We start from the raw sequence: 10390 nt of genomic DNA on the forward strand, positions 1-10390 counted from the left end.
GCCAACAACTACCTTCCGCTCTTATTGACGCATCCCGCGTATGAACCGGCACGCGCCGCATCTGAAAACTGCCGCGGCACGTGAGAGAACCAAGGACACGAATCGCTCGCCACCAAAGACGCGCGTCGTTTCCCACTGTCTGCAATGTGGGTTGCACGACACCGTGAAATAAACCTCGCGTTGTTCCGTCTTCTTTCGAGGGCGCGCTGCGCCTTAGTCGGCGTGGCGAACTTTATAGGTTCGTTGAGCGCCGCGTTATACGCATTGGAGCGTAACTTTGGTTGCGCGTTAATTTTATTTCCTTCATTAAGCTTGCTTCACCGTTTCTTCCCGCTTCTCAGAAGCTCATTTCAAAGTGTAGCAGACCCCGATGCTGCGCAATGCTTCTTTTGCGACACTGGAAAACGGCTCCGCGGTAGCTCAATGGTAAGAACATCGCACGTGTTATGCGAAGACGTGGGATCAATCCCCACCTGCGGACACTTGTTTTTTCATCCATTTTCATTTCCATTAATTTATCATTGCTTTAATTCAATTAGTAAGTACAAGTAATTTTCCCTATGCTGTCATTGTTTGTTGGCTTCTTATGATAGGATTAATAATAATCGGGCACCTCGGTTCCCTTTCTTCTCGTTCATTACATAACGAGGGCTCGAATCCGGCAACATTGATGCCTTCAGGTAGCATATGTGGGTTTATTGACCAGTTGCCTTCACCCAAAAAGATCACGTATTCGTGAAGCCTGTGGCGGAAAGAGTGTTCCACATCCGCCGCCATGGTTTGTGAGTGGTGGCGCTGGTTAACACTCCCAGGTTTAGTTGTAGTAGCAAAACATAAATACCCCAGAAAGTGGATAGGAAAACGGCTCTGCTGTAGCTCATTGGTAAGAACATCGCACGTCTAATGCGAAGACATGGGATCGTTCCCCACCTGCGGACAGTTTTTCTTCATTCCGTTTTCATTTCCATTAATTTATCATTTCTTTAATTCAATTAGTAAGTACAAGTAATTTCCCCTATGTTGTCCTTGGTGTCACTGTTTGTTGGCTTGTTATAATATGGTTTATATATATATATATATATATATATATATATATATATATATATAAGCATTATTGCCACGCTTCTATACTCGGTCATAAACTAGCGATAGAAGAAATCAAGTGTCGAGGCATCTATTCGAACACTTTGCACTTGTGTTCAAAGTTCAATACTCCCAGACTCCTAAATTAAAGCCCATTAGACGCGCTCCGCCACGGACTGCACTCAAAGGGTCGAAAACATTATCAGGCACCTTCGGTTTACCCCGGTTACTACTTGAGAATTAGTCTGCTTATTGAACAATGCCTGAGTTTGTTTTTTTCGTTGTCGTTTTTGTTGTTGTTGTTTTTGTTGTTGTTGTTGTTGTTGTTATGACGTGAAACCTCTTTTACTTCGATCAGCATAGGTTGTCGCTTGTTAAAGCGGCATGTATCCAAAATATCTTATACTATTTTGGCCTACATGTTTGCCAACCGTAGCTATCCGCGTGCTTTAATTACATTGGTATCATTGCTTAGAGGAAAAAAGCCATTACTCGATCATGCCTGGGTCGCGTGAACAGATGGCGCCGTTGGCGCGCCCTGCATGACACAATCGGAGTTAAATTTAGCATTTCGCTCGACGTTCAGAGAGGCGTCGCTCGGCAGCACGTTTGTCGAGTGGAGCGGGAGTGGTCGCACTTGAGAGAACTCACTCAGCCATAGGTGCAACCCATAAAACTCAAACCTTTCACATCATAAGTTACAAGGCTTACAAGTGTTCAACTAGTCGCAGAAATTTCCCGGTTTCTCCACTATGGTGCCACCGCGTCTGGCACGTCTGAGGGTCCTGAAATGGCATCAAGAGACGCGGGCAGCAAGACAGAGATGATGTCAATTCGCGCCCACCACGTCTGACCACGGCGGGCCCACTACGAAAAGGGAGCGAGCACGATTGCACGATTTGACTGTAGGACCCCCACTAGCTTATGATAAGTTAAGCATGAAAGCTTTCTAATGCATGAACCAATGTCACTTGTTTATTAGGTTAGGTTCTGTACCTTAGTGCCGTTAGACCCTCAGTAGCATGCACAAAACGTTTCACGCACCCCACTGCGACTCCGTCCCCGATACAGCTACCGCAGCAAAAGAAAGTTATTTTTATAGTGTTCTATATATGACTGCTGTCGGTATTTGCTCGTCAACAAATACTGCTGTCTTTCGAAAGCGGTATCATTAGCAGATAGATATTGATTACAACCACGGTAGAAATGCGGGCCAAGGTTGTTGGCTTTTGGTAGCGGTCGAACTTTACCCGCCGATACAAAGAACGTGGGCTGTCCCGCAATCGAGTTGTATCAATGGTAAATGTATCAGATTAAAAAAAAACTTCGATGCCGAATTCGCAATGGTCAAATAAATATTCCGTAAAATTTCATTAAGCATCCACGGCTATTCCGGTGGCTGTGAACTGAGGAAATAAGAGATGAAGGGCAGAGGTTCAATGCAGAAAGGCCAACTGTCCTGTTGGCTGCTCTGCATTGGGGAATGTGTTAAAGGCAGACGGACAATGGGCGACAATGCGAAGGTAGAACTTGGCTCCGTTGTAGACATGTCTTCCTTACGTCGCAACACGTGTTGAGCGTGAGAGCTCTGGTGCGCCTGAAGGTTTAGATGTGGTGGAGCGCGGGGAAAGGACTGCCCTCCTCTTCTCTCCTTTCGTACTCTCTCTTTGTAGCGGCTGCGTTACGAGGCTCCGGCACGGCTACAAATGTACTGGTTCACGGCTCTGGTCTCTAAAAAATTACGCGATGAAACAAAAAACGCGATATAAATATGCGCCCTGCCACAAATATACGCCAGCGCATTATTCCTTTAATAAAGCGAACAGCTGCTCTAAATGCGTTCGGCTATTCGCTAACATTGACATGCATCGTCCATGGTTTCTGCACATTTTATTTTTAATTTTCGACATTCATGTTTCAGTCACTTAATAGAGTTCTTTTTTTTTTACTTTAACCTGTCATAACATCTGGTCTGTAAACCATAGGCCTGCTCGCAGCCACATTTTAATTATAGATAGCGCAACGTGTAATTAATTAGGAGACAATACTCAGAAATGTTAATCACATGTTTTAGAACAAAATAAATAACTTTTTATACACTAGCCCTGTAGGTGTAGCACTTCGGTTGATCAGGCGATATATTATTCCACTTTAGGAGGTTGGATTCCAGCCAGCAAAAGCTAACTTTTCATTTGAATTAAGGGCAGTAAAACTTAAATCGTGTGAGTGAGTGATTTATTTTGATGACAGAGCAAATATTGGCAACTGTTCTGTCGCCGGCTTCTTCGCAAACAATAGATTCTCCATTGTGCAAAGCATGATAACATGAGGTGATATGAATATACAAACAACGGTCTGGCAATAAAGCCTATTTCGTAAACATGCTTAAATCACAACAGTCAATATAGATAAAAAAACAGCGCACAAACCAATCTATAACCCACACAGAACTTCTAGAACATAACAACAACACACAAGGACATACATGGTTACAATGTCACTCTCACTAAAAAAAAAAAGTTATTAAAGCGTTCAGAGCTGATCGCTGTAATGATCCGTTATCCCATGGCCCTAGCAACTTTTAAGGTGGAAGCTTTGATGGCTATGTTGGCGATGACCTTGGCGAAACTGCGCCGTGACGAAAAATGGCCGACGCCGCAAAGAGTAAAAACAGGCCTAAAAATGCTCGGATTGACGTCACATTCCTCAGGAAGGTTCATGTAAGTAAATTAGTGGCCTAGAAAAAATTTTAGTGCACGTTGCTCTGGGTGGGTATCGAACCCGGGCATGCGCGGCGTGAAAACGAGCACGCTTCCTTGAAGCCACGGCTGCTCCACGGTTCTGGCTTACTAAAGGTGTGGCTACTGTGTGTGTGATTGCACACATCACGTGGTCACGGAGACATGCTCGTGCCACAGCTCGAACGTTCGTCGTGGTCTTCTTCCACAGCGGGTAGGCTTTCGCCTTCACGTTTTACAAACGTGTAACCCTTGCTTACTTTTTTCTATGCTGGAAAGACGATTATCAAGGATCATCAACGTTGCACGCATCAATGAGTAGATGCACACCTTGTCTCCTGTTACCTTCTTCATATTGTTCAGCGCTCCCCCATCATCGTTTTCCGCGAAGCTAATGGCTTCGGCGAGCCTTGCTATCGCAGCAGTGTTGACGGCTGAAGGGTCGGCCAAACACTCCTCCAATGATTGTTTTAATGTGAAGCATTGTTTGTCTCATTCCGGGCACATTACGGTAGGACTCCTGTCTTGCCCTTTTCCGGCCTTTTCAATGAAAAGAAAGGTGTGAGCGACGGTGGGATCGAACCGGTCTTCCAGCGCAGTAGCCCGATGGTCCAGCCATAAGACCACGCTCGCACACGTACTCCACTGTTGTCAAAGCCAACTACGTGCGCCACGTGCCAGTTTCTCGCACTCTTCCCTCGTGGTAGCTAGCTCACCACCTTCGAGATCGGCACACATTACGCTGTCCTTTGCTCATAGCAGCTATACGCATGTAGAAGCCGAGCGACTTTGTACCGCCTTCATGATCGGCCCAGTTCGAATTGGTTTTAACGTTTCTTCGCCGGTGTACAAATTCCATCGTCACTTTAACATACACTACATAACATAGACAGAATTACGTACAATTATATAACGTTTAGTCGCAGAAGACGTCACAACCTGTGCTTCTCTCGCCTATACGTAGAACCCAAAATCGGCATTTCGTAAACACGCCTGGAACGACCTGTCTAGAAATCATACGATCGTCGTCGTCGCCGCCGCCGCCGCTGTCGTCTTGCTTCTGTCGTCACACACACGCTTGCACCACACAGACGACTGCTCGCCTTACACAAACACGTTGGTCCACGTGGTAACGGTTTGCGAAACCCCAAGCGATGCTGGATGGCCAGCTAGATGTAAAATGCTTTGCACAGAATTGATTCCTTTAGTGCGTGGGACCTGCATAGTTATTTTTTATATTTTACTTTTCGGTATACTGCCGAGTGTGGATGTCAGTATGTGTTGCGTGCAAAGCCAAAGACATTGTCCCAGAGTCTGTGTGACGTGTTGCTGTTTGTGCGAAGGATGCAGAAGCCCAGTGGCGTCGTATGTATATGCTATTCGCGAAGTTCCTTTTCTTAGATCCACAGAAAGTTGAGCTAGATGGCAAGGATTCATCGTGAAAGAAGATAAGGCGGGAAGACACAGACACAAGAGAAGAGTACCAGACAACACAAACGCCGACTGTCAACTGAAGGTTGCACTGCAGCGCAAAAAAAAACGTATACACAAAACTTGCGCATGCTCAGGTATGGTAGCGCCACCTGTCAATCAGGGAAACGTGCGGGCCTACGCGAGAGATAACTGTTCAGCCATTTCATTTCTTCCTTGTGCAAGTTAATCGAAGGCTGGCTCACGCATGCATTTCCATTGCTTTTGATATGCCAGGCCTTGAGCATAAGACACGTATTCAGCGCATTCAGCGTAAACAGCGCATTCAGCGAATTTCAGCGTGCACTTACAATCTCGGCAATGAAAAGAAAGATTAGATGGCGAACCTCCGGTTAACGATCTTTTATACTCCATAATATCTGATTATTCTTTTATTTGCTTTCTTTCCTTCTTTATGTCCTTTTCATTTCTTTCTTTTGTTTTTGTCCCTATTGTGCTTTAAATACTACTCCAGCCACGTGAGCTTAGACCACAACAACTTTAAAAGAAGTACATAGGGCACCAAATGTGATTGACAAGTGGTTGCTTAGTGGCTTTGGTGTTGGGCTGCTAAGCACGAGGTCGCGGGATCAAATCTCGCTCACGGCGGCAGCATTTCGATGGGGGCGAAATGCGAAAACACCCGTGTACTTAGGTTTAGGTGCACGGTAAAGGACCCCAGGTGGTCCAAATTATTCCGGAGTATTCCACTATAAGGTGTGCCTCATAATCAGATCGTGGTTTTAGAACATAAAACCCCATAATTTCTTGGAGAGAGAGAGAACGCAAGGAGACGAAAAAAAGCAGGGAGGTCAACCAGACGAGCGTGCGGTTTGCTACCCAACACTGGGGGTAAGAAAAGGGGGAAACAGAAAGAGGAAAAGAGCGAGAGAATAAGCACGGCCTGCGCAAAGTAGGACGCACAGCAACTGTACAATCGGTCACTGAGACCGGTGTTCCTCAAAAGCTGCAGAAGCGCCCTAATAACTTTCTTCGCCATCGACGAATGGGGCCAGGGTCCAATAATTTCCGTTTCAGAAAATATTCTACCAGATTCCAGTCGGCTTAGTGCGATATGTAAAGAGATGAGCTCGACGTCGTACTGAAGGCAAGTGCACAAGTGTTCGGTAGTTTCTTGAGGCCCACAGATGTCGCACATTGGTGTATCGGCCATTCCAAGACGGAAATGTGTAGGCGTTTATAAGAGCCCACACCAAGCCATAGGATATAGAGCTGTGTTGCATCATCGCAAGAGAGGCTAGTTGTGTCACCGTTTAGTTTACGTTATACTAATGTTCCACGACGTGTTTACCTTTGCTCGAGAAATTCCCAGCTGAGTAGTGGCACTTTCAGAATGATAGTAACACTCGAACTCGAGCGCACAAGCGACGGGAGAATGTGAGACGAACTGATCGGCTCACGACGTCACTCACTGTGTAGCTCTCTGATAGGCCTGCGGCGGTCGAAACCACTTACATATGATTTATCATCATCATCATCAGCCTATATTTTATGTGCAATGCAGGACGAAGGCCTCTCCCTGCGATCTCCAATTACCCCTGTCTTGCGCTAGCGTATTCCAACTTGCGCCTGCAAATTTCCTAACTTCGTCAACCCACCTGGTTTTCTGCCGTCCTCGACTGCGCTTCCCTTCTCTTGGTATCCATTCTGTAAACCTAATGGTCCACCGGTTATCCATCCTACGCATTACATGGCCGGCCCAGCTCCATTTCTTGCGCTTAATGTCAACTAGAATATCGGCTATCCCTGTTTGTTCTCTGATCCACACCCCTCTCTTCCTGTCTCTTAACGTTAGTCCTAAGATTTTTCGTTCCATCGTTCTTTGTGCGGTCCATAACTTGTTCTCGAGCTTCTTTGTTAAGCTCCAAGTTTCTGCCCCATATGTTAGCACCGGTAGAATGCAATGATTGTACACTTTTCTTTTCAGCGACAGTGGTAAGCTACCAGTCAGGATTTGGCAATGCCTGCCATATGCACTCCAACCCAATTTTATTCTTCTGTAAATTTCTTTCTCGTGATCAGGGTCACCTGTGAGTAATTGACCTAGATAAACGTACTCCTTTACAGACTCTAGAGGCTGATTGGTGATCCTGAATTCTTGTTCCCTTGCCAGGCTATTGAACATTATCTTTGTCTTCTGCATATTCATCTTCAACCCAATTCTTACACTTTCTTGATTTAGGTCCTCAATCATTTGCTGTAATTCGTCTCCATTGTTGCTGAATAGGACAATGCCATCTGCAAACTGAAGGTTGCTGAGATATTCGCCGTTGATCCTCACTCCTAAGCCTTCCGCAAGGCTTAGGCGTTCCAGTTAATTTTGAGCTTCAATACATCAAGTGTCGTTTTCGTAAGAACCTAACTGGAACGCCAATGCATTCCTCCGCAAATTTCTGGAATTAATATCGCGAAACTGGTGTCATCCCCAGAATTCATTCCAAGTGGATCCGCTTTGCGAACTCCACGGCTACAATTTGTAAATTGCAATATGGGCCATCAGGCAATTAGTTAAAAACGTAATTCGTGAATTTCTGTTAATTATTTGATTATGCATTTCAATTTTTTGTGCAAGTAATGTCCGCCTCTTTGAGTAGACCAGCTCATCAACTAGAATTGTGCTATCTGCCGCAGGCAACCTTTAAGATTTTTTGAAAGTGTTCGCTGAAGCACCCTGTATATACTTACAGGGTGCCCAGTTATCATGCAGCACAATTTAAAATAAGAGGAATGGCGTTACCCGAAGCAAACCTAGTGCGTATTGTTTCCAGTACAGTGGAGTAGCCGCCAGTAATGTTTTCGTTACTGAGATTTAATTAGGTAATTGTAAATAATTATCTAACTCGAGAAGTACTGTCATAATTATCAAAGTGTCAATGAGAAAGTTGTAGAGCAATATGAAAACTCCCGAACTCCCGATACAGCTCTCTGTTGCTCAATACGTGCTACATAAATGCGTTTTTCTGAGTGTGAAAGAAACCCGCGAATACACGCAGAATTGCCGCGCGAGTGGCCACTCGAGGCACTTTGCGTGCATTTGCGCGTTTCTTTCACGCTCGGAAAAACATTTTTATGTAGCACGTATTGAGCAACAGAAAGCTGTATCGGTAGTTTTTCATGTTCCTCTACAACTTTCTCATTGACACTACGGGTGCATAAAAGTGCAGGCACCGAATTCACAAAACTCTTCGTTCGTAAGTGTTTTTTTTTTTTTTCACACGGGGGACTGCAATTCTCCTCGGATGAAAAAAAAACAAACTTACGAACGAAGTGTTTTGTGAATTCAGTTAAACTAAGGGCGTGGTGGAGAGCCGCACTCACTAGCTCTGATCTTCAGGACCCACTTTGGGCCATCCAGCAAGCCCGGGAAGCTACCAAGAGACAGGGTCTCTCTGCTGCCCCCAGCGCGGCCTAGACCAAGGCCATCAATTTGCAGGATATTTATTAAAGTTGTCTCACACGCAAGATTTTTTTTTCATCCACTGGTGGCCTTCGCGAATATTCGACTGGCTATATTTAACATATAGGATTCGCTGGAATTTGCTTTTACGTACAATTTTAACGTAAGGGCTTTTTGGGAATACTGCCACAGATTCTTCCGACGTACTCCTAACGAATTTGATCACGTACGACCGACGTACTTTGATATGAAACACATTGATTATGATCAGGTACCTTAGACGTATTTTCATAAAAAGAACTACCGCGTCCGCCTATAGTACATGTTGCTAGTTCTAAAGGATACGCTAGACGTACCTCCAGTCACAGCCTTGAACTGAATGTGCATCTCTTCTTTCACAAAGAAAATAGACCACATGCAGAAAGTTAAGCAGAGCAAATCATGTCCCGTATTCACAAAAAGCTCTCACGGTACAAATTTTCGTAAGAGAAAATTGCAGCCAATCTTGATGCTGGACATATTATTAGCGAAGGCGACCAGCCAATGGCAAAGTACACTTACGAACGAAAAACTTTGTGAATTCCACTCCTGGTTGGATACTCCGCATTAGACAAAACAGGGGGCAGATTCACAAAACTTTTCTTTCTTAAGTTCTCTTTGCCATTGGCTGGCCGCCGTCGTTAATATTATGTCTGGCATCCAGATTAGCTAAAATTATTTCTTGCGAACAATTCTAGCCTAAGAAGTTTTTGTGAATTCGGGCCCAGATACGAATGCTCAGGAACGAAGGAATGTGGAAGAAGTAAAAAAGAAACATGTAAACGTGAACACTACTGCGAACAAGCGCAATGCATGATCACACCTGTGAAACACTCTCGTTGAGTTTGAAGACAGGGAACACCGCGGTTAAAGCCTGCAGTGTTGATGTCGTTCGAAACCAGGGGCGTAATTCACTAAGCTGCGCTGTTCGTACGCAATTTGTTAGTCAAAAAGGTCTTACACTAACATAAGGGTGCAACCAAAGGGACCGTGTATTTAACTTAAAGCGTCGTATATCAGAGCAAGGAGGAAGTAAAGCTCGGTTTGAATGGCAAGAAATGAAAGAAGCGCGGTCATCTGATGGCAAGGTCGCACATCACGCATCTGTATAGTTGAGGCTATAGATTCTCACGGCAAATCACTACACACCCCTATTCGACAGCTTCTTTTTCCGGGCGTCTGCTACAGCTCGGACAAGCGCAACCGCGCTCGCCCGTTCACCACACGGCCGTAAAAACGATGGCAGTAGAAGTGTCAGCATTCTTCTCACATTTCTGCGAGAGACAGAACTGATAGACACATGGTGACATATTTGGCACAGTGAGAGACCCTCATTCGGGGCCATTGCCAGCCAGGTCTGCGAGGATAACTCCGCCAGTATACAACAACATTACCACCACCACCACCATCGCCGCCATATTACGAAGCGACTATATGTCTTTATTCCGATAGTAAAAAAAAAAGAATGGGAAGAAAAGAAAGCTGCATAATAAATAGTTCGTATGGCCTTAAGGAAAGAACAGTAGCTGCCACACGTCCATCAAGAGGGTATGTGATCGCGCTCCACACAGTTTCAGTTGCGGTTCTTATGCCGCGCATAGGCTAAATATCAGCTCCCTCGGCAGCCGGTGCCGTCTATAGG

The 10390-nt window shown here is 45.1% G+C and overlaps 1 protein-coding gene across 1 annotated transcript in view; it reads right to left on the bottom strand.

Moving 5' to 3' along the window:
- Positions 1-27, bottom strand: part of LOC119437300 (antimicrobial peptide microplusin-like) — a 167858-nt gene extending 167831 nt beyond the window's left edge. The window contains exon 1 of the transcript XR_007464772.1: positions 13-27. The gene's annotated coding sequence lies outside the window, so the exon portion shown is untranslated. The remainder of the gene's footprint in view (positions 1-12) is intronic.
- Between the last annotated feature and the right edge of the window lie 10363 nt (positions 28-10390).

This window comes from Dermacentor silvarum, chromosome 1 (genome assembly GCF_013339745.2).
Source record: "Dermacentor silvarum isolate Dsil-2018 chromosome 1, BIME_Dsil_1.4, whole genome shotgun sequence".
NCBI lineage: Eukaryota > Metazoa > Arthropoda > Arachnida > Ixodida > Ixodidae > Dermacentor > Dermacentor silvarum.